This window comes from Pan troglodytes, chromosome 18 (assembly GCF_028858775.2).
Source record: "Pan troglodytes isolate AG18354 chromosome 18, NHGRI_mPanTro3-v2.0_pri, whole genome shotgun sequence".
Taxonomy (NCBI): Eukaryota; Metazoa; Chordata; class Mammalia; order Primates; family Hominidae; genus Pan; species Pan troglodytes.
In genome coordinates, this window is record NC_072416.2 from 84,896,118 (window position 1) to 84,919,277 (window position 23,160).

The 23,160-nt window shown below is 49.3% G+C and overlaps 1 long non-coding RNA gene across 3 annotated transcripts; it reads left to right on the forward strand.

Moving 5' to 3' along the window:
• Window positions 1-831: 831 nt before the first annotated feature.
• Window positions 832-22,544, forward strand: LOC104002707 (uncharacterized). 3 transcript variants are annotated; one of them, XR_675100.5, is made up of 8 exons: window positions 832-1,066; window positions 1,398-1,497; window positions 6,060-6,312; window positions 6,690-6,909; window positions 8,389-8,472; window positions 10,108-10,329; window positions 10,975-13,468; window positions 13,680-22,544. It is a non-coding gene; the product is annotated as an uncharacterized LOC104002707 (long non-coding RNA). The 3 variants fall into 3 exon arrangements; XR_008539851.2 differs by lacking the exon at window positions 1,398-1,497 and having other exon boundaries at window positions 833-1,066; XR_008539850.2 differs by lacking the exon at window positions 6,690-6,909 and having other exon boundaries at window positions 834-1,066.
• Window positions 22,545-23,160: the final 616 nt, after the last annotated feature.

A 23,160-nucleotide genomic window follows, 5' to 3' on the forward strand; every position in this document is an offset into this window, starting at 1 on the left:
GAAGATGCAGCCCACAGCACAGAGATGGCCTTCCCGGGTCCTTGAGAAACAGGTATTTCATGCTGTGTTGGCACACAAGAGCCCGCCAACAATCCCTGTGCTTGTCTGCCTGGACTGTTGGGTAATTTTACAAATTGGCTTTTACTGGCAGGGGAGGTGGGCAGATGTAGGTAGTGGAATATTCCAGTAGGTCACAGGTTCAGATCCAGCCTGGTGGTTGGTGACTTCTGGGGTCATCTGCCCTCTGAGAAGCTGTTTGTCTATACTGATTGGGAACCTGGATCAATGCATTCAGCGAAGCCTGTTAACCTACTTGATTCCAGGCCTGTGCTACCTGCTGAAGACACAGTGGTGAACAAGACTGATAGAAATCATGTATTGATGAAAGTTTGAATCTAGTAAAAAAGAGAGATAATCGTCCAAGCTTTAACGAAGACTGAGGGTGCCCAAGTTACCCCTCCTCCTGTTTAGTTTCTCATGGTTGACAAGTTAATAAATAAGCAAATTTAAAAAATACATATGTATATCTCAAGATGAGGATGGAAGCCTCATTCATGAGTGGGGTTATTGATGTGTCCAACGTAAAGCCTCTGGGAAAGACAGCGTTCTGGGATAGCCCATGCTTCCCTTGTCTTCTCCCTGTCTCTACCAGAATTGAAGGTGGCTGGACCCTCATCAGGAAGGATAGACATAGCTTACCTGTGCAGGTGCAGGCTGAGGTGCTGAACATCCAGGAGTGAAAATGGGAGCTGCTCCAAGAAGAGGCAGAGAACAGAACTCGCCTCTAGGATGCTGAGTCAAGTTATCATGCACTTGTGTCAGATGTCACTGCTCAAAATAGCTGCATGAGAGGCTGCAGTGAGCCGAGGTCGCGCCACTGCACTCCAGCCTGGGTGACAGAGCAAGACTCCATGTCGAAAAATAAAAAAAAAATTAATAAAAAACCAAAATAGCTGTATGACTCCTCCCCCTTTTTACTTGGGGGAGAGAGAGTTTGAGATGGAGAGAGGAGAGATGGGCAGGAAGGATGGATTGTCACCACGCTTTCTCACTGGGGAGAGAACAGGTATGTGTCCTCCCCTTGGGGAAAATACAGGGGCAAATACAGGGCACCAAGACAGCGAATTTCAGGGACTCCTCCTTGTCTTTAAGGAAGAGACCATGGATTCCAGATCCAGAGGACAGGTAGATGTTGGCCTGGCAGAGGTGGGGCTGGGGAGGAGGTTTTAGCCGGCGATTACTGCAGATCAAAGTCCCCAAGGAGAAAGAAAATATGGTCGGCCTAGGAACTGAAAGAAGTTTGGAGTGTTCAGCCTAAAATGAGGCGTTTTATGTAAATTAGTGGGCATGATTCCTGCTACATCATATATGCCTGATGGCTTATGGTTATTTTGCAGAAGTTTACTTCTTACTGGGTGGAGACACTTGGCATTTGTAAATGAGAATACCAATTTCAAGGAAGATAAGAGAAAGAACAAAGCCTCCTAGCATAAACAGGTATCCTTGTATTAAACATCTCTGAGTGGATTCCTAAGAGCTGTGAGTCCGTGGGGAGGGGGTGTGGGAGAGGAAGGCTGGAGAGGAAAGCAGGTGCCAGTCTTGGGGATGTTTGCACCTTCTCTTGAAGGCAATGGAGAGTCATTTAAGAAGGAGCTGGTTGTGATCAGGTGTGGGTTGGAGGACATCATAGCTTGCAGGGGGACCAGCTGGGAGCAGCTACCAGCATCCAGGTAGGGAATGCAGGAGCAGGGTGGTGGTGATAAGGTGCTGCCGGGATCCAGGAGACATTTGGGGAGCGTGATTGACAGGTCCCTGTGCTGATTGGATGGAAGGTAGAAAGAAGGATGAGTTGGAAATGATTCCTGGGGACTGCCAGGCAGGAGAGGGGTGAGAAGGAGGGATGAGATGGTGCTGGGAGTCCAGGCAGGGACATCAAGCTGGTCAGGACTCAGGAGAGAGCAGCAGGCTGGGGAGAGAGGCGGTGATGAGTGTGGTGGTTTAGGACAAGATTCCCAGGGAAGGAGGAGCATGAGAAGACCTGGAGTAGAACCTTAAGAAACCAGTGTATGAAGAGCGAACAGGGGATGGGAGAAGGCTGTTTCTTGGACAGAAGGCGCCATCGATCAGAACCCTCAGCTGAAGGGGACAGAGGGCTCAGCTTGGATGCTCATGTGACCTCAGTCAGCAGATACTCTATTAAAGTGCCAACTGTATGCAGAACCCAGAACTAGGAGCTTTGTGAGCCCTGAGGAGGTTTAAGACACAGAACCTGGAGGCTTTGTTATTTAATGCTTCTATTTCTCACATACACCACTTGAGATATTCCTTCCAGAACTTTCTGTGCCCCTCAAAAATGGGGATGTGAGCAGCCTGGGTCTGTGGTCCCTGAGTTTGGCGATCTCAGGACCAGATTAAGAAGTGAAAAGAGGTGGATGCTGGGACTCTTCCCTAAGCAGAGACTAATTCTATATGGGCATCACCCGAAAATCTCTGTTGAAAGAGTGTACCCGTTTCCTGTTGCCGCTGTAACAAATTGTCACAAAGGCAGGCCCTTAAATCAATACAAATATATTTTCTCATAGTGATGGAAGTTAGAATTCCAAACTGAGACTTACGGGGCTCAAGTCAAGGTGTCTGCAGTGCTCGTTCCTTCTGCAGGCTCTGGGGGAGGACCCACCTTTGTCCCTTCAGCCTCCAGAGGCTGCCCACGCCCCTTGGCTTGTGGCTACGCCACTCCAATCTCTGCTTGTGTCACCCCCTCACCTTCTCCTGTCTGATCTTCCTGCATCCCTCTCACAGGGGACCCCTTGTGAGTATAATCTAGGATAAGCTTCACATCACAAGGTCCTTAATCCTGTCTGCAAAGTCCCTTCGCCAGGTAAGGTCACATTCACAGCTTCCAGGAATTAGGATGTGGACATCGTTTGGGGGCCGTTACTTTGTTTATGTCACGGGGGAAAGACATGCATCTCTAGGCTGTCCTGCATCATGGTTATTGGCACTAACCAGCCAGGTTCCCCCACGCCCCGGCCACTGCTGAGCCCACCCTGCACCCTGGCTGCCCGCCACACCACCGGAGAGCACCTCTGCTCCACTGGGGCCGCTCAGATCTTCCTTCCTAGATCTTCTCTTCGTGCCTAGTGCAATGCTCCTTAAACCTTATGGCCCACTCAAAAGGCCTAGGGGATATTGTTAAAATCTAGCTCCAGCTATGCAGCCTGGGGAGGTGCCTGATACTGCATTTCTAGAGACTTCTGGGGATGCAGATGGTGCTAGTCATGGATCACATTTTGAAAGGCGAGGCTCGAAGGGGCATATTTCATTGAGTTTCCATTCACTGCGGACCCCTTTGCCTAGAAGAGAGCTTAGCACACAGTAAGTGCTTGACGAATGCTCATGAATGAATGGTGTCTCCACGGTAACACCCTGTTTCTCAGGACCAGGATCTCAGCATCTTTTTCCAAGTCTTGTCAACAGGCCCTTGGCTAACTTTGGAGCTGTGAACAGAGATGAACAAGCCACAGAAGGTACCACACTGGCTTGATGAATAACAGACCAGACAGGCAGGCAGACACACACTGGCCCCCTTTTCCCCTGTAACACGCTACGTCTATTATTTATATGCTATTTGACTTGCTTATGTGTAACTCAAAACCTTAGGTTACCTCACCAACCCCACTGCACCCCTGTTAAATTAGGGCCAGTTGGGCTGAAGCAGCCCCTCTGAGCCCTCCCCCATTGTCTGTGTGCATTCCTGACTACTGTTAGGTCTCCCAAAGCTTACTGGGAATGGCCCCCAGCCCCACCCGGGCTTGGGAGCCTGCCACAGACTCACTGCAGGTTCTGTTTATTATTGTAGAGAAGCAGTTTTCCAGGGGGTTGAAATACTTGTTAAAATTAAGGTGAAAAATGTAAACCACAGCCAGGTCCTGTCACCTGACGCTTCCAAAGCCTCTTGTTTCTCCAGGCACCCCCTTCTGCAGGTCTCAGCTCCGGTGAAGAAGAAGGCTAGCTGCCCAGCAGACAGGGACAAGGAGTATGCCCACATCTCTGGGGCAGGCACAGCTGTCCTAGGAAGTGGAGGCACCTGCTGAGCTTGTATAAAAAAGGCCGCTTGGGAAGGTTGAAGAAATCCAGTTGCGTGAGCTTGACAAATGATTAGAGGAGAAAGAAAAAGAGCCCACAAAATCCACGGGCATTTGAGGGACCGACCATCTGCTTGGAGTCAACTCTATCTCATAACGAACGAAGTAAATATTCCACCCCAGCCTGAGGACTCTCGGCATCTTGGCATCTTGGGGTCTGCGTTACATCAAAGGGAAAGGATGAAGCATTCTGACAACTTTAAATACCAACGGCAGTGCCTATTCAAGGAAAACCACAGAGGGGCTGCCTTCCCTACCCAGAACGCCAATTCTGTTTCCTAGGAATTACTACTAAGCAGCTTTTTATTTCCTGCAGGAACCCTCCCTCACTTTTTTTTAAAGATGGGAAAGGAGGGCGATTTAGGGAGACTTAGCCTTAAAAGCTCGTTAAAATGGCACTGGCTGCAGCGGGAGGATGGAGCTGGAAGTGCCCTGTGTTATGGCGCGGGGACTGTCACCTCAGGGCTCTGCAGGAAGCCGCATTCTCCCAGCTAGGTCCAAAGAGGACTCAGGCACCTTCAGAGAGGCCCTTCCCAACTTCCTCCAGAGATTAGATTAGCAAATGGGGAAAATAGTAGATTTTTATTAAACATTAATGAATCTGAACTTTTCTTCCAAAGCAGGTTCAAGTTCAGGATACATCTTTGACAGCTTTTAGCAGCCAGCTCAGTGCTGGAATGTGCCCTCCATATATATTTTTTAGGTGATGTATCATTTCTGATATAGAAGATGATGGAATGTGGATTTTAGGACCTGGGTTCAAAGCCCAGCTCTTCAGCTGTTTGGGGCTGAGTGATGTCAGGAAAACCCTAGTCTGTGGGACTCTCTCCATCTGTGAAGGTGCCTTCCTTTTCACAGAGACGTTAGGAGGCTAAAACCAAGAGGCGACCCTACCAGTTCTCACAGGTGACATGTGAGAAGGCGGTGATGGGATGCTTGGAGTTTTGATGGAGGAGGGGCTGTTGGAGCCAGGCAGGTGGGACTGTGATGAACCTCCCTCTGTCTCAGACTCTGCTGCTGTGCAGGGCGAGGGGCACCTGTGAGACTTCCAGTCCTAGGGAGCTGTTTATGTTCATGGCACTGAGATCGTTAAAGACCCATTTATCCCAGATTAGAAACAGGGTGATACCTGTAAGAAGCAAAGACTTATGACTGCAAATGGTACCTCTCCACCTGGCGTTGTCCACCTATCAGATCATCAGGAGATGATCTGTGGGAACTGCCAGTGGGGGCACCACCGTCAAGGATGCTGAAAGGACTCAGAGACCTGGTTGAGGTCCCAAGATGAAATACCATGGTGGGGACATCCCCTCTGCCCCTTGAGCAAAGGAAGAAGGAATTAGCCCAAGTCTCAGAGTTTATGGGACCCCTGATTCAAGACGTACCTAGTTATTCTGATGTCCAATGAAAAAGGAGTTATAGTGGGGATTTCTGCTGTTCAATGAGCTTTGGAAAAAAGTGTTGATGGACATCAGTCAGTTTTAAAAATTATCAGATGAAACTTCTACCTTGTAACTAATTTAAAATAGTATAGATAAAGGTACTTCTAGAGCGAGGGTCTCCAGGGCAGCTCACTAGATCCAGGTGCTGAGCTGAGCACTGTCCGTTCCGTCTCTCTCAGTTCTCAGAGCCAACCTGTAGGGAAGACACTGCCGCTGCACCCATTTCACAGATGTGAAAGCATGCACAGAATAATTTTTAAAAACCACACACCAAAAAGTGAAGAGAAATAGTGAGTTAGGGAGGAGGACCTTGAACCCAGACAGGCAGACATCAGAGCCAGCATGGTTCTACCTGGCTGTCAAATCAAGTCAGGGTGTGTTTGTGTGTGTGTGTGTGTGTGCGCGCGCGCGTGTGTGTGTGTGTGCGTGTGTGCTAAACACATATTCAGTTCTGCCATTTTTTCATTTACAGAAACGTTTTGGAGTCTATTAATCTGCTGCTCATTTTCGAAAATGCCATCAGCATCTTTCCTGTAACATGTAGAGGGCCCCCTCCTTTGGAAACTGCGGTGTATGGCTGGCAGGTGCAATTGTTTGACCATTTCTGAGTAGCGCTCATTTCTGCAGGCGTCTGCCAGTTTGGAGCTGTCACAAGCAAGGCTGCCGGGGGCCTCTTTGCTCCTTTATGTTTGGACACCAATGGTTGCTTTGCTGTAGGAAAGACGGTGAGATTTCGGGGTAGGATACAGGCGCTGTTGGTGCTGGGTCGGGGGGTGGCAGTAGCTCTGCTGGCTTGGTGCGAACTGTGCGTGGTTGGGGGGGTGAACTGGGTGAGTAACTGTGCAGCCTGCCAGGCCCTTGTGTGAGTGTAGGACAGATGAGGAACGCAGGAATTTAATTCCAGATGATTACCTTCCTCCTTTTGAACGCTGAATCTTGCAGGAGAGCTGCCAGGGCTCTTCACAAATCGAAGGCAATTCAGATGGTGGGTGGTCTTCTAATCACCAGGCAATTAGATGTGAGGAAGCATTTCCCCGCAGACGTGCGCATTTATTCAGCTGCTTGGTGAGCTCAGCGCCGGCCTCCTCCTGCATCCCGACAGCGCAGGAAGCCGGGCCTCCGCGTCAGTGCCTGGGAATCGCCTGAGGATTTCTGGGCGACCAGGAGCCAGGGCCGCCACCGTTCCCGGGACGGGGAAGAGGAGGTTCACATTTCACTCCTGGAAGGAGAAAATGGAAAATGTTCTACCAGAAGGCACGAATCACTCTGGCACATGCGGTGATAGCTGCAGCAGGAACGAATTCAGCCCATGACATTTGAGTGTACGAGAAATTCTCTTTATTATCAGTTTCTTCTCAATCCCAATTGCAACTCTCGCCTGCCCAGCCCCATGCATCAGGGTTTTTGAGAGATTTAACTTTGGTCCTTTTACCCTTTTAGGGGGTTGGGCTGAGACCCTTAACATCCTCCAGAGTATGTTAAGGGTCTCAGGGGGTCTCAAGCCATCAGAAATATTTGGGGGAGGGGGTCTGGTGCTCCTTCCACCAGGGTCACTGTGGAGACACCTGCGGTGCACGGTCACAGCTCCTGTGGGCAGGAGCTGTTGACGACACAGGTGCGTGGCGGGGGCGGCCGGAGCCTTCTAAGAGCTGCAGGAATGCCCGACCCACACTCTAGGGCAGGAAGAGCAGCGGGAAGCCGTGGGAGGCCAGGCAGCCGCTTAGCTCCTCCCTGGGAGCCATTCTCCAGCAGAGCTGCCAGATTCATAAATAAAAGTACAGGATGCCCGATTCAATGTGCGTTTTACATAAGCAATTCTAGTCATGGTCCTGTGGCTGCTGTAACAAATCACCTCAAACTGGGGCGCTTAAAACGGCAGAAATGTATTATCAGTCTAGAGGCCAGAGGGCCAACGTCAAGGTGTCAGGGCGGGCTCCCCCAGGAGGATCCAGGACCCTTCCGGCCTCTTCCTGCTCCTGGGGGCTCCAGGCATCCCTTGGCTCGTGGCTGCATCGCTCCAGTCTCTGCCTCCGCCCTCACGCGGGCTCCTCCCTGCGCGTCTCTCCTCCTCTGTCTTCACCTCATTGGTATGAGGACACCAGTCACTGGACTTAGGGCCCGCCCTGCTCCAGTATGACTTCGTCTTAACTAATTACCTCTGCAAAGAACCTATTTCCATATGGAGTCACCTTCTAAAGTTCCGGGTGGGCATGAACTTCTTGGTGGACGCTATTCAACCCATAATAACAATGAAAAAGTTTTTTTACTTCTACAGGACCTATTCTATGCTAAAATTGTTCTTTTTTAAATCTGAAATTCAAATATTACAAGACATACTTATACTAAAAACTATTCATTTTTACCTGAAGTTCAAATATTGCATGAGATGTAGATATTAAAATTATTTATCTGAAATTCAAATATTGCATGGGATATACTTATACTAAAAAGGCATCCCTATTTTATCTGGTAACTCTCTTCCTGCATCCCCCCGCGTCCGTGTGTGTCCTGCCCCTGTGCGGTTCTGCCGTCTTTCAGGCCTCCGTGTTTCCGTGGGAGAGAGAGAGAGCGCACAGGTCACCCACCCCCCGGGCACTGCAAGTGTTAACCGCCCTCCCCCACCCCACTGGCTGCAGGCCCCAGTCCTGCGGGTGTGAGGAGAGCTCAGACTTTGGAAACTGAATAATGCTGCTCTCGCCTTCCTGCATGGGGGTAGGGAAAGGAAATGCTTTAGTGAGATTGCAAAGCAGGAAAAAAAAAAAAAAAGGTCAATCAGTAACTCTTTTCTCTGTATCCATTAGAGATTGCTGGTGAGACAGCAGCCACTGCTCCCAGGCCCGAGAACAGGGGCAGCACCAAAGCTGGTCAGTGTTTCCTCCTTACAGGTAAGGGACGTGGGGAAGAGGAGAGAACTTGACGGCCTTGCTTATTAATTCAGAAAATGTATTAAGGTTGGGTGTGTGGGGGAGTGTGCAGTGAGCAGATAGGGAATCCACAGGCTGTGACCCAGATCCTTGTTTGGGGCAGAGAGACCCGGGCACAGGCACGTAGCACATGGCATCGGACGGGCCCTGTGCCCGGTTCTGTGCAGAGCCCTGAACAGGACAGTTCTCACAACAGCCCAGCAGCCTTAGTGAATGTCCTGTGGACACCTGAGGGACGCTGAGAGGTAGACCATGGTCCTCAAGGTCACGCAGTTGCTAAGTGAGGGAGTGGAAGTGACTGACTCCCCTGGCCTGACTCAGAACCCACAAACGCGGAAATCCAAACTTCTGAGGCTGTTCCTTCTCTTGGATGTGCATGTATTTCTTTGTTCCTTGAGTAATGATTGCATTTTACTATGGGCTGGAGGCTGAGAGAGGCTCAAGGCCACATGTGGTAACATCACACATGGCTCCAGACTCAACAGATAATATGACAGTCCTATTGCACTTCTAGAAATTCAGGATAAAAAAATAATAATGTGCGTACCCAGGGAGAAAAAATGACAAAGCACCCATCATAAATATTTATGCCCCAAATAACATACCCAAATAACATGCTTTACCATTTTTGTAAGAAGCAAAAATTGGTTAAAAGTACAAAAAGGAATAGCGAGAAACACCACGAAAAGGGATTCTCTAAACTTTTAAACGATCAGGTAAAATGAAATTTGTTTATTAAGTTGATGTCTTGGTCTGTTTTCTGTTGCTATAACAGGACACCTGAGACAGGGTAATTTACAATGGAAAGGAATTTATTTCTTATAGTTCTGGAGACTGGGAGGTCTCCAGAAGGGGCGGCATCTGGTGAGGGCCTTCCTGCTGGTGGGGACTCTCTGCAAGGTCCCATGGGGGTGCAGGAACTTACTTCTTACAGTTCTGGAAGCTGGGAAGTCTCCAGAAGGGGCGGCATCTGGTGAGAGCCTTCCTGTTGGTGGGGACTCTGCAAGGTCTCATGGGGGTGCAGGCATCTCAGAGTGAGGGGGCTGAGCCTGCAAGTCAAGCCCTCCCTTTCTCCCCTTGGAAAGCTGCTCGTTCCCACCCTCACGACCTCATCTAATCCTAATCACATCCCAAAACTTCCAACTCTCCAATAGCAGAGGCAGATTTCCTATCCTCTTACTGTCACCACGGGGATTAAGTTTCAACAGGAGTTTGGGAGAAGACAAACATTCAAACCTTGGCAGTTGACTTAATGGATACAAACAAAAGTTATATTACAAACGGAAATTCAAGGGTGGTGTCAACACAGATGCCACCTTCTCCCCCTTGTTTTCAGAGACTAGGCTTTATTTCCAACCTTGGCCTTCTCAAGGAGACTAGTTAAAGCCCTGCCATCCTGGAGGGACCTGGCCAGTCCTAGCCCCAGCCCACCCTGACAGCTCTAGAGCTGTCCTTCCGTTAGATGGCCCCCTATACCCTGAAGCCTTAAACGACACCCAACACCATGATCCTACTGGACAGTGCCCTAAAATGCTCCTGGGTCATTTCATGCCTGGAAGGCAGGAGGAAGCTAAAATCCCACCGTGTTTTCTCCAGTTGTTGGACTGTCTGCCCCATGAGGGAACAAAAGCTCCATCGACGAGCGTGGATCCAGAAGCCCAGGAAATCAGGCTGGAGCCTTCCTTACTTCTGCTGTCTGCAGTGACCACTCTGGATTTGGGATCCAGCCTCCCTGAGACTGTAAACATCTGGGTGAGAGCCAGCCGTGGCTGAGCCCGTAATTACTGGCTGCAGCCTCCCTACGGCGGCACAGAGGAGGTGGGTGGAGAAGGGTTAGCAGGGCCTGTGTGATATGAGTCCCTAAAAACACTCTCAATCAATGGGCAGATTGAGCCTTCTCAAACCATGTCACATACCAGCATCTGTGACATGTGGTCCAAATCAAGTTGGCTTAGCCTTCCATCTGGAAGGATATCATTAGAGGTAGTTGAAACCAGGAAACTTCACACCAAAGACATGAGGCCATAGTTTGAGACAATGTGGTATTCACTTCCAGCTCCATACAGTCTTTGGGTAAATGGTGGCTTAATGTTTGGCCTCAGAAGACTTTGCTCTTTTACTAGAGGCTAAATTTGTCCCCGAGTGCCCATGGCCCTGTGGAAAACTTGGGCTAAGACTTCAGATATGACTTAACTTTTGGTCAAGATACAGACATGCATTCATGCAAGTAAACAGACGCATGCCTGTGTGTCTGCCGCATGCAGGGGGTGGTGGGGAGAGGAGAAGGAAACCCACAGTTTCTCTGTTGTTTCAGGGACCTGTTTCAGGCCTAAAGTTTCCTAAAACAGTCATGCACGTGTTTGTTCTCCATCCTCACTTCACTCTGAGCACTGTGAGTCCAGCTTCACGGCAAAGCCCTGTGTGCAGTGAGCAGTGGTTCACTCCTGGCTTTTGTACATGCAGGTCTGAATGTGCTGCAGAGGAGGGTGCTCCCCAGAGATCACCCCTGTGACAGATCGATTGAAGGACCCCTGAATGGCTGAATTGAGAAGAACAAGCATATTAGGAGGCCATACAATGGGAGCCTCTCAGGCAGACAGACAAAGCCATGGAAACTGCAGACTTATTTGTATGTTTTAGTAAATACCTTTGCTTCATTTTCCCCGTCTCCGCCTGGACTGAGGGTCACCTCACCTCTCCTGGTGTCCAGAGCCTCCTTCAGGACAGATGTTTCAAACCTGAGTTCTCACAAACAACGGGGTCCAGCCCTTCTCAACACGGGAAAGCCCTTGAGCCATCTTTGATTTGTGTGTTTTGATGTAATTGCACTACTGCTTGCAATGCTTGTTTTTAGCGGTGAGTGCTGGTTTAATTTGTTTCTTTCTGGTCTCCCAGCCCCACTCCAGAATTTTGGCTCCTGGAGAGGAGGGGCCCTGAACTGGCATTTTCAGTGAAGCATCCCAGTGCCTTGAATCCAGTAAGCAGCCAGGTGTCTGTTGGCTTCATGGTTTAACAACCTACCATTTGAAGAATCGCAGAGATGAATTAAAAAGAGCCCCGGAGAGGCTCCCCGATCCAGTTGCACTTCCTGCTTAAGCAAAGTAAAGAAAAACAGGAATGAAAACATAACCCAATGGGTTAGTTCCATGCTGGCCATTGATGAGGTTGCAGCCACCATCAGAAGAAGGCCAAACGGTTAGAAAGACACGACGGTGAGGAAGATGAGCCTCATTATCGACCGTCACCTGCAGCCCTGCACAGGTGCTCAGAATCTAACACTTGATGGCTGGTTGAGATTCGTGGAGTCCTAATTAGGAATGGGGAGTCAGGCTGGCAGGACCCAGGGAAAGCAAAAAGAGAAGGCAGAGAAGCTCCAAGTCTGCCTGTCTTCATGATCCAGAACACATAGTCCTGCTGCACAAGTAACTCACAATCTTCCTGTGTCTAGCTGTCATTAGGCTCTTGGCTGATAGAAAAATGCAAGTTAGCACACCGCAGCCTTGGTGTTGTCAGTACTGCATGTCGCTCTCTCCAGCACACCGCAACCTCGGTGTTGTCAGTACTGCATGTCGCTCTCTCCAGCACACAGCACAAGCACCATCCTATCAAGTCCCCAGCAAGCCTTTGTCTCCTTGCAGTCAGCTCCTCTCTTGCTGGCCTGCCTGTTGCCTCCTTGCTGTGTATTTTCCTACTTTCTCTAATTTGCCTTTTTTTTTTGAGATGAAATTTTGCCTCAGCCTCCCAAGTAGCTGGGACTACAGGTGCGTGCCACCACGTCCATCTAATTTTTGTATTTTTCGTAGAGACGGGTTTTCACCATGTTGGCCAGGATGGCCTTACCTCTTGACCTCCTGATCCGCCTGCCTCGGCCTCCCAAAGTGTCGGGATTACGGGCATGAGCCACCGCACCTGGCCTAAATCTGCCTTTCTTAACCTACAATTGTCTTTACCCTGAGCCGCTGGCCCCAGATAGTCGCTGCTCACCCGTGACAATATTTCACCACTGAGATCATTTATCCTCAAAAAAATGAGTAGAATGGCCACGGAATTGTGTCCAAAGAATGAAGGAGCAAAACAGTCTTGGAGTCTTAGGAGCAAAACATCTGCATTACTAATATCCTCCCAAGTCCACCAAGCCTCAGCTAGGAACGGTTCCCCACTTGTGAAGTGTCTGATAAGTTCTAGTTTCCTTCCTTCCTTCCTTCCTCTCTCTCTCTCTTTTTCTTTCTTTTCTCTTTCTCTCTTTCTTTTCTTTTTCTTTCTCTTATCATTCTTTCCTTTCTTTCTATCTTTCTTTCTTCTATCTTTCTCTCTCTCTCTCTTTGACAGTCTCACTCCATTGTTCAGGCTGGAGTACAGTGGCACAATCTCAGCTCACTGCAACCTCTGCCTCCCAGGTTCAAGCAATTCTCCTGTCTCAACCTCCTGAGTAGCTGGGATTACAGGCTCTCGCCACTACATCCAGCTGATTTTTGTATTTTTAGTAGAGGTGGGGGTTTCATCAAGTTGGCCAGGCTGGTCTCGAACTCCTGACCTCAGGTAATCTGCCCAAACGTAATCAAACACCACCTGTTCCCCAAAAACCAATGGAAATAAAATTTAAAAACAAAAACAAAAAGCATCTCCTCAGCATTGTGTTCGAAGAGAGGCAGCTGCGAGGACCTTGCTGTTCCTCACCCTCGGAAGCCGTGCCTCTCATCTGGGCCCTTGGTCTGGCATCCCCGGCCAGTGCAGCCCCTTCCACCGTGGGGTAGGTGGCGGGCGGAGGGGCCAGCCTGGCTGCCTGGCATCCCCATGGTTCCTGTAATAAATAACAAGCCTAACTGACAAATTTGCTGTTTTCTTATACAACTGCCACGCACGCTACGAAGTGTGAGGCAAACCGCAAGTCATCGGCATCACAGCAAAACAAAAACACACACACAACAGAAGAAACCACGCTGGTGAGGTCAACAGGGTAAGTTCTGCCTTGTAGGGTTTGCTGGGAAAAAAAAAAAAAACGTGGAGAAGGAGACGTGGGGGCGGGGAGGGCTGAGGTCAGAGCCAATATTGAAAGAAATCTATTTGTGGCTGTGGGAGGGATGGGGACGGCGGCAGGAATTTAAAGAGGCAGAAGTTCATTTCCTGTGATTTATGGGACTTTGCTGACTTTCACGCTCCGGTTCTAGGGACAGGGAGACCCTCCCTGCGGGAGCCGCTGCTAGAGGGAAAGGCAGCGTTGGATCGGATGCCGGCCCCAGCCTGGGAGACGTGCTTCCTCTGCAGCCTGTGATCAGGAGCGAAATGTAGAGACCAGAATCGTTCAGAGGCAGGGCTGGTCCCTGTTGATTTATGACTCAGGCAAACAGTCCATTCATCCGTCAGCGGCTCCACTTCTATCCCCAGCTTACTGGAGGCAGAAGAATGTCCCCTGGAAGTGGTCTGAGCTGCTTCCTGTGGTTGCCCCATTCCTCCGGGTGGGGGATCCTATTTTTAGAGAGCCACCACTGCCATGAAGGTCCAGCCAGCTCATCGGCACCGTGCGGCATGGTGGGACGCAGTACTGAAATTCGAGGGGGAGCTAGGCATTCATAGCTGTTTCTTACAAACGAGAAAGGCACTGATTCTGAGGCTCCATTTCCTCCTCTGTAGGTGGAAGATAGAGGAGGCTATACAGGGAGGCTCAGTTGTGCCTGACACACAACATTCTCCAGGAACAGGAGATGAATGAATACAAAATCAAATAGGTGATTTCCCTCTACTTCCAGCAGACAAACCCAGAATAGCAAAGATCACTTTCATGCGCGTCTGTGTGAAAAGACCACCAAACAGGCTTTGTGTGAGCAATAAAGCTGTTTATTTCACCTGGGTGCAGGTGGGCTGAGTCCGAAAAGAGAGTCAGTGAAGGGAGATAAGGGTGGAGCCGTTTTATAGGATTTGGGTAGGTAAAAGAAAATTACAGTGAAAGGGGGTTTGTTCTCTGGCGGGCAGGAGTGGCTTTTTGAGCCAGGATGAGCCAGGAAAAGGACTTTCACAAGGTAATGTCATCATTTAAGGCAAGGACCGGCCATTTACACTTCTTTTGTGGTGGAATGTCATCAGTTAAGGTGGGGCAGGGCATATTCACTTCTTTTGTGATTCTTTAGTTACTTCAGGCCATCTGAGCGTATATATACGTGAAGGTCACAGGGGATGCGATGGCTTGGCTTGGGCTCAGAGGCCTGACATTCCTGCCTTCTTAATAAGAAAACAAAATAGTGTTGAAGTGTTGGGGCGGCGAAAATTTTGGGGGGGTGGTATGGAGAGAGAATGGATGATGTTTCTCAGGGCTGCTTCAAGCGGGATTAGGGGCGGCGTGGGAACCTAGAGTGGGAGAGATTGAGCTGAAGGGAGGTTTTGTGGTAAGGGGTGATATTGTGGGGATGTTAGAAGAAAGATTTGTCGTATAGAATGATTGGTGATGGCCTGGATACGGTTTTGGATGAATTGAGAAACTAAATGGAATAACAGAAGGAGAAAAACAGGTATAAAAGGTCTAAGAATTGGGATGACTCAGGATATCTGATTAGAGAGCGCCTAAGGAGATTCAGCATAGTCCTGCCAGCAAAGATTATTTATTTACTTCAAGAGTTAAGAGTGGCAGTTTGGGGATAGCACCAGGAGATATCAGCTGTGATGGCTTGGAGAAACAGTGTAAACCGGCAGTGTAAACAAGAGCAGGGCATGTATGAGTAGTTGAGAACGGTGAATAGGAGTATGACTAGACAGAAGATGGTAGGGACGACAAGCTTTTTGAGGCACAGTCTAAGTTGGTCTGGTGTCTGGAATGAGACTGGGGCCTAATAAAAAGGAGCGTCTATACAGGAGCTTAAATGGGCTGTACCCTGTAGCATTCCGAGGACAGGCCTGAATTCTGAGAAGGGAAAGTGGTAAAAGTATTGTCCAGTCCTTTTTAAGTTGGTGACTGAGCTTGGTGAGGTGTGTTTTTAAAAGACCTTTAGTCCATTCTACTTTTCTTGAAGACGGAGGACCGTAAGGGATATAAAGGTTTCACTGAATACTAAGAGCCTGAAAAACTGCTTGGCTGATTTGACTAATAAAGGCTCATCTGTTATCAGACTGTATTGAGGTGGGAAGGCTAAACTGAGGAATTATGTCTGACAGAACGGAAGAAATGACTGCGATGGCCTTCTCAGACTCTATAGGGAAGGCCTCTACCTATCCAGTGAAAGCATCTCCCTAGACTAAGACATATTTTAGTTATCTGACTCAGGGCATGTTGAGTAAAGCTAATTTGCCAGTCCTGGGTGGGGCAAATCCTCGAGCTTGATGTGTAGGGAAGGGAGGGGGCCTGAATAATCCCTGAGGAGTAGTAGAATAGCAGATGGAACACTGAGAAGTTATTTCCTTGAGGATAGATTTCCACGATGGAAAGGAAATGAGAGGTTCTAAGAGGTGGGCTAGTGGCTTGTACTACAGCATAACCTGCCTTTGCTGGTGTGTGGCAATTAGGCCTGGTGGAACCGCCATCAGTAAATCAAGTGTGATCAGGGTGAGGAACAGGAAAGAAGGAAATTTGGGGAAATGGGGTGAATGTCAGGTGGATCAGAGAGATACAGTCATGGGGGTCAGGTGTGGTATCAGGAATAATGTGGGAGGCCGGATTGAAGTCTGGGCCAGGAACAACGGTAATTGTGGGAGACTCAACAAAGAGTGAGTACAGCTGAAGGAGCCAGGAAGCAGAAAGTATATGCGTCAGGTATGAGGAAAAAAATAGATTTTGGAAGTTATGAGAACTGTAGAGAGTGAGTTGAGCATAGTTTGTGATTTTGAGGGCCTCTAAAAGTATTAAAGCAGCGGCAGCCGCTGCACGCAGACATGAGGGCTAGGCTAAAACAGTAAGGTCAAGTTGTTTGGACAGAAAGGCTACAGGGTGTGGTCCTGGCTCTTGTGTAAGAATTCTGACCATGCTAACCATGCCTAGGAAGGAAAGGAGTTTGTTGTTTTGTAGAAAGGTTTGAGAGATCAGTCGGACACGATTGGCAGGGAGAGCACGTGTGTTTTTTGAGAATTATGCCGAGATAGGTAACAGTTGAGGAAGACATTTGGGCTTGATTGAAGTAATGGGGGCTGTCCGTGAAGCTTTGCGGCAGTACAGCCTAGGTAATTTGCTGAGCTTGATGGGTGTCAGGGTCAGTCCAAGTGAAAGCGAAGAGAGGCTGGGATTAAGGGTGCAAAGGAATAGTAAAGAAAGCATGTTTGAGATCTAGAACAGAATAATGGGTTGTAGAGGCAGGTATTGAGGATAGGAGAGTATATGGGTTTGACATCACGGGGTGGAGAGGCAAAACAATTTGGTTGATAAGGCGCAGATCCTGAACTAATCTGTAAGACTTGTCCGGTTTTTGGACAGGTAAAATGGGGGAATTGTATGGAGCGTTTATAGGTTTTAGAAGGCCATGCTGTAGCAGGCGAGTGAGAACAGGCTTTAATCCTTTCAAAGCATGCTCTGGGATGGGATATTGGCATTGAGCAGGGTAAAGGTGATTAGGTTTTAATGAGATGGTAAGGGGTGCATGATCGGTCACCAAGGAGGGAGTAGAGAGGTATCTTATACTTGTGGGTTAAGGTGGGGGGATAAAAGAGGACGCAAAGGAGGCTTTGGGTTGGGGAGAAGGGCGGCAATGAGATGCAGCTGGAGTCCAGGAATAGTCAGGGAAGCAGATAATTTAGTTAAAGTGTCTCAGCCTAATAAGGGAACTGGGCAGGTGGGGATAATTAAAAAGGAGTGCTTAAAAGAGTATTGTCTAAGTTGGCACCAGAGTGGGGGAGTTTTAAGAGGTTTAGAAGCCTGGCCGTCAATACCCACAACAGTTATGGAGGCAAGGGAAACAGGCCCTTGAAAAGAAGGTAATGTGGAGTGGGTAGCCTCCATATCGATTAAGAAGGGGACGGACTTACCTTCCACTGTGAGAGTTACTCGAAGCTCGGCGTCTGTGATGGTCTACGGGGCTTCCGAGGCGATCGGGCAGCGTCAGTCTTCAGCCGCTAAGCCGAGAAGGAGTCGGTCAGAGAGCCTTGGGCCAGCGTTCCAGGGGCTCTGCGGGTGAGTTGAACAGTCCGATTTCCAGTGGGGTCCCACACAGATGGGACGTGGCTTAGGAGGAATCCTGGGCTGCGGGCATTCCATGGCCTGGTGGTCAGATTTCCGGCACATGTAGCAAGCTCCTGGGGGAGGAGGTTCTGGAGGAACGCCTGGCCGCTGCGGTTCGGGCGTTTGGAAGTTCTTGTGTGCTGGAGATGTGGCTGGGGTTTCTCTCACAGTGGAGGCAAGGAATTGCAAGTTTTTTCTATTATTGTACACCTTGAAGGCGAGGTTAATTAAATCCTGTTGTGGGGTTTGAGGGCCGGAATTTAATTTTTGGACTTTTATTTAATGTCGGGAGCAGATTGGGTAATAAAATGTATATTGAGGATAAGATGGCCTTTTGACCTTTTAGGGTCTAGGGCTGTAAAGCGTCTCAGGGTTGCTGCCGAACGAGCCATGAACTGGGCTGGGTTTTTATATTTGATGAAAAAGAGCCTGAACGCTATCTGATTTGGGATAAAGAAAAAGGAGCATTAACCTCGACTATGCCTTTGGCTCCAGCCACCTTTTTAAGAGTAAATTGCTGGGCAGGTGGGGAAGGGCTGGTCACGGAACTAAACTGTAAGCCGGACCGGGTGTGAGGAGGGGAGGTGATAGAAGGATTATAGGGTGGAGGAGCGGAGGCTGAGGAAGAATGGGGACTTAGCTCGGCCTGGTGACGAGCAGCCTGGGGAGGAGGGGAAAGGTCAGATGGGTCTGTAGAAAAGGAAGACTGGGAAGACTCAGCGACGCTTGGGGTTGGGACTGAGGGGGACAGGTGGGAGGGAAAGAAGGAAGATTTGGGATGAGTTGCATTGGGAACAGAGACTAGGAAGGGACTGATGTGTAAAAGAATGCCTGGATGTCAGGCACCTCAGACCATTTGCCTATTTTACGACAAGAATTATTTAGATCTTGTAGGATGGAAAAATTGAAAATGCCATTTTCCGGCTATTTGGAACTACTGTCGAGTTTGTATTGGGGTCAAGTGGCATTGCAGAAGAAAATAAGGCATTTAGGTTTTAGGTCAGGTGTGAGTTGAAGAGGTTTTAAGTTTTTGAGAACACAGGCTAAGGGAGAAGGAGGAATGGAAGGTGGAAGCTTACCCATAGTGAAGGAGGCAAGCCCAGAGAAAAGAGAAGAGACACGGAGAAGGGGTAGGGGTTTCTTGCCTTCCAGAAAAGCAGAGAAAGTGTTGGGGCATGGAAATAAGGAATTGGGGCACAGAGATAAGAGGTTGGGGTGTGGAAATAAGGGATTGGGGCGCAGAGATAAGAGGTTGGGGTGCGGAAATAAGCCATTGGGGGGTTCTTGCCCCCTAGGAAAGCGGCACTTGCCGCTAAGGGTGAAGGAGAAGGGGTTGAGGGGTACTTGCCCCTGCCCCAGGAAAGTGGGACTAGCCGCTAAGGGTGAAGGAGAAGGGGTTGAGGTACTTGCCCCTGCCCCAGGAAAGCGGGACTTGTCGCTGAGGATGAAGGACCAAGGCAGGCGTCCCTGCGTGGTCTGACACCCTTGAAACGTGGTTGTATAATCAGAGAGGCGTCCCTGCAGTGATTAAACACCAAGGGAAGGCTGCCTTCCCAGTCCGTGACCGGCGCCGGAGTTTGGGTCCATGGATAAAACGTGTCCCTTTTGTCTCTACCAGAAAATGAAAGGAATTGAAATTAAGAGAAGGGAGAGACTGAAGTGTGGCGCCAAGATTGAAAGGAGAAAGAGGTTGAGGGATAGTGAGGGAAGTTGGAGAAGAGAGTAAAAAGAGGCCGCTTACCGGATTTGAAATTGGTGACATGTTTCTTGGGCTGGTCGGTCTGAGGACCTGAGGTCGTAGGTGGATCTTGCTCACAGAGCAAAGAGCAGGAGGACGGGGGATTGATCTCCCAAGGGAGGTCCCCCAATCCGAGTCACGGCACCAAATTTCATGCGCGTCCGTGTGAAGAGACCACCAAACAGGCTTTGTGTGAGCAATAAACCTGTTTATTTCACCTGGGTGCAGGTGGGCTGAGTCCGAAAAGAGAGTCAGGGAAGGGAGATAAGGGTGGGGCCGTTTTATAGGATTTGGGTAGGTAAAAGAAAATTACAGTCAAAGGGGGTTTGTTCTCTGGCGGGCAGGAGTGGAAGTCACAAGGTGCTCAGTGGGGGAGCTTTTTGAGCCAGGATGAGCCAGCAAAAGGACTTTCACAAGGTAATGTCATCAGTTAAGGCAAGGACCGGCCATTTACACTTCTTTTTGGTGGAATGTCATCAGTTAAGGTGGGGCAGGGCATATTCACTTCTTTTGTGATTCTTTAGTTACTTCAGGCCATCTGGGCATATATATACGTGCAGGTCACAGGGGATGCGATGGCTTGGCTTGGGCTCAGAGGCCTGACAATCACCCCATGAACTAATGCAACCATATCAGGCAAATTGCACCCCCTTTTCTGTCTTTTGTTCTCCCCCAGGCACACTTGCCAGCTTCCTCTTTCTACGTCCTCCTGGGCATACCCAGCCTTCATCATGAAGTTGTGTCTGTTTTCCACTCACACGCTTCCCAGGAAGAGTCCTGGACAGCGTATCAGGATCTCTCATTTTTTTGCTTGAACTCACTGCAGACTCATCTTGTGGCAAGGCTCACTACCCACCATGCCAGGCCTTGTCAGTGCCCTGGGGCAGCGTGGATGGGCTGCCCATGCTTTCAGCTGACAGACAGCAGCAAAGGCCATCGCCTCCTTCTGACGGAATCAGAAGGTGGAACCAGGCCAGTGTAGGGTGGGACCAGAACTGATGTCTGGACACATGACCCATAGACTGTCCCTGCCATTGGAGAGCTGGGGACCGCGCCACAGGAGGCTGCGTGGTTATCGCCTGTGAGCCACGAAGACCTTCATTTCGTTGTCTGTGTTTACTTTGTGTCTCCTCTGAATGTGATCCTATGTTCTGGGTTGTTGTTGTTTCCCGAAATGGCTGCATTTCAAATATGCTGTTCTTTTCCCATCAATAGTTTCTTGCCAGCTGGGTGCAGTGGCTCACGCCTGTAATCCCAGCACTTTGGGAGGCCGAGGCAGGTGGATCATGAGGTCAAGAGCTCGAGACCAGCCTGGCCAACATGGTGAAACCCCGTTTCTACTAAAAATACAAAAATCAGCCAGGCGTGGTGGCCCGTGCCTGTAGTCCCAGCTACTCGGGAGGCTGAGGGACGAGACTCGCTTGAACCCAGGAGGCGGAGGTTGCAGTGAGCCAAGATTGTGCCACTGCACTCCAGCCTGGGTGACAGAATGAGAATCTGTCTGAACGAACGAACGAAAGAAAGAAAGAACGAAAGAAAGAGAAAAAGAGAGAAAAAAAATTCTTGCCTTGGTTTGAGTTGCCAGGAGCAAATTCTAGATCAAAGATTCACATATTTGGGAGGTGATCCCTGGCCACACCTGTAGAAGGGTGGGAGGGGAGGCAGCGAAGGGAAAGGCCCATTGAGGGCGTGTGATCCCACCCAGCATCACTCAGGGCATTTAGACCTGAATCCCGCTGGGGGCCCTGGTTTACAGTGTACACCCCTGCCCCAGTTACCCCAGCTCCCTTCAGTCAGTGGCCGAGAGATGTTCAGGGACAGCTGTGGCTGGGACCTGATGATCCACCAGCCCTGGGGCAAGGCACAGTCAGGCACATTGATTCCAGGCTTTGGTAACTGGGGGATGTTGGTGCTAGAAGCAGAAGAACGTAGGCAAGCAGGCATTCCTGCATAGGAATATCATTGGGCTAGAGCAGACCTTTCTCATCTGTAAGAAAAAAGCTATTAATGCCTACTTCCCCACCCCCAGCTAATGTCAATGCTCTATAAGCTTCTAGCCTGTCGTATAACTTACAACTCTTGCTTTATGGTTATGCAAAGACCATAAACTATTTAAACCTCGCTAACACCATTGTGTCATCCCAGTCATGGATAGGCTGGCTATGCCTAGGAGGATGTAGAAAGAGAGGGGCTGGAGGGGCAGGGGAGCTGCTGAGGGGCCTTGCTAGCCACGGTAAGTGCCACCGTGTGATGTTGGCTCCTGGACTCTGAAAGCCAGGGGGAAACACTTGCCTACACTTTATCCTATAGGTGGGAGGTAGCCACCAAGGGCTTTGTTCAGGGCATGGAGTGCTAAGAACTGGGCTTTGGGCCAGCAGAAGGCCGTGAATGAGGTTCCCATCACCTGTGCCCTACCTGGCCTTGGCTGTCCACTGGTCCATCGCCTCCTGGGGCTGTCCCCACAGAACCCTGCCAGCATCCCTGGCAAGCGTGTGTTTGGCATGGACTCGTGGCCAGGTGTGCTCGTGTACACATGCGTGAGCAGCGATGCGTATCAGAGCCCCCTGAGATGCATATTTTCTTAGAGGTCAGATACAGAGATGTGGACTCACAGAGCTCCACGGGGAGCAGGGAAGGGACTGAACATGAGTTATATTAGCCAAGCCCAACCCCCACTTTATTTTTCCATGCCTGAAAATAATCATACCTTTTTAGTCGTGTGAAGCCTAGTACTCCAGGAAAAAGGCACAGAGATTTAAGAAGCCCTGAATACGGTTTTGGCCAAGCACTACCTCCTAGATTCCCCTCCAACATTCTGAGACTTGGAGAGAAGAGGGGGAGAAGACCCCAGCTGTCATTCTCTGTATTGTCCATTTCTTCTCCCTTGTTCCACATTCATTCCCTAACATCCCTCTGCAAGTTACTTTTCATTTAAACACCGCACGTAAAAGCACAATGTCTGGTTTTGGTGGCACAGGTCGTCTATTGCAAAAGGATGTCTAAGAGGGATAACTAGAGTGTGCTTTCGGGGACTTCCCAAGGAGGGATAACTAGGGTGTGCTTTGGGGGACTTCCCAAGGGGGCCTGAAACAAAGGAATAGATACAAAGCCTGTGGGACCTGTGCAGCCCTAAGCTGGAAGATTTCCAGCCAAGTAACAGCAGTTAGGGGAGAAAGATCTTTGATATATTCCAATCAGACCAAGTCAAAGTGAGCTCAAAGTCACTTCTTGATAAATGTCTGAAAAGACAAAAGTCTGTCTCTAGTCCTGTATCTTCCTCTGTTTAAACTTTTCTATTTATTTATTTATTTATTTATTTTTTAGATGGAGTCTTGCTTTGTCACCCAGGCATAAGATATGCAGTGGCATAATCTCAGCTCACAGCAACCTCTACCTCCCGGGTTCAAGCAATTCTCCTGCCTCAGCCTCCTGAGTAGCTGGGACTACAGGTGTGCACCACCACACCCAGCTAATTTTTTTTTTTTTTTTTTTTTTTTTGTATTTTTAGTAGAGACAGGGTTTCGCCATGTTGGCCAGGCTGGTCTCAAACTGCTGACCTCAAGTGATCTGCCCACCTCGGCCTCCCAAAGTGCTGAGATTACAGGTGTGAGCCACTGTGCCGTGCCCGGCCTTCTCCTTTATTTTAAAGCAACTCCTTTCCCCTACATGCTTGGCCCTCCCCACCATCCACCCATCTGTGATCTTGTGGACCCTCAGCTCCTCTGCCCTACCAAAACTTATTCAAAGGAAAAAGAAGGAAAAAGAAAAAAAAATGATG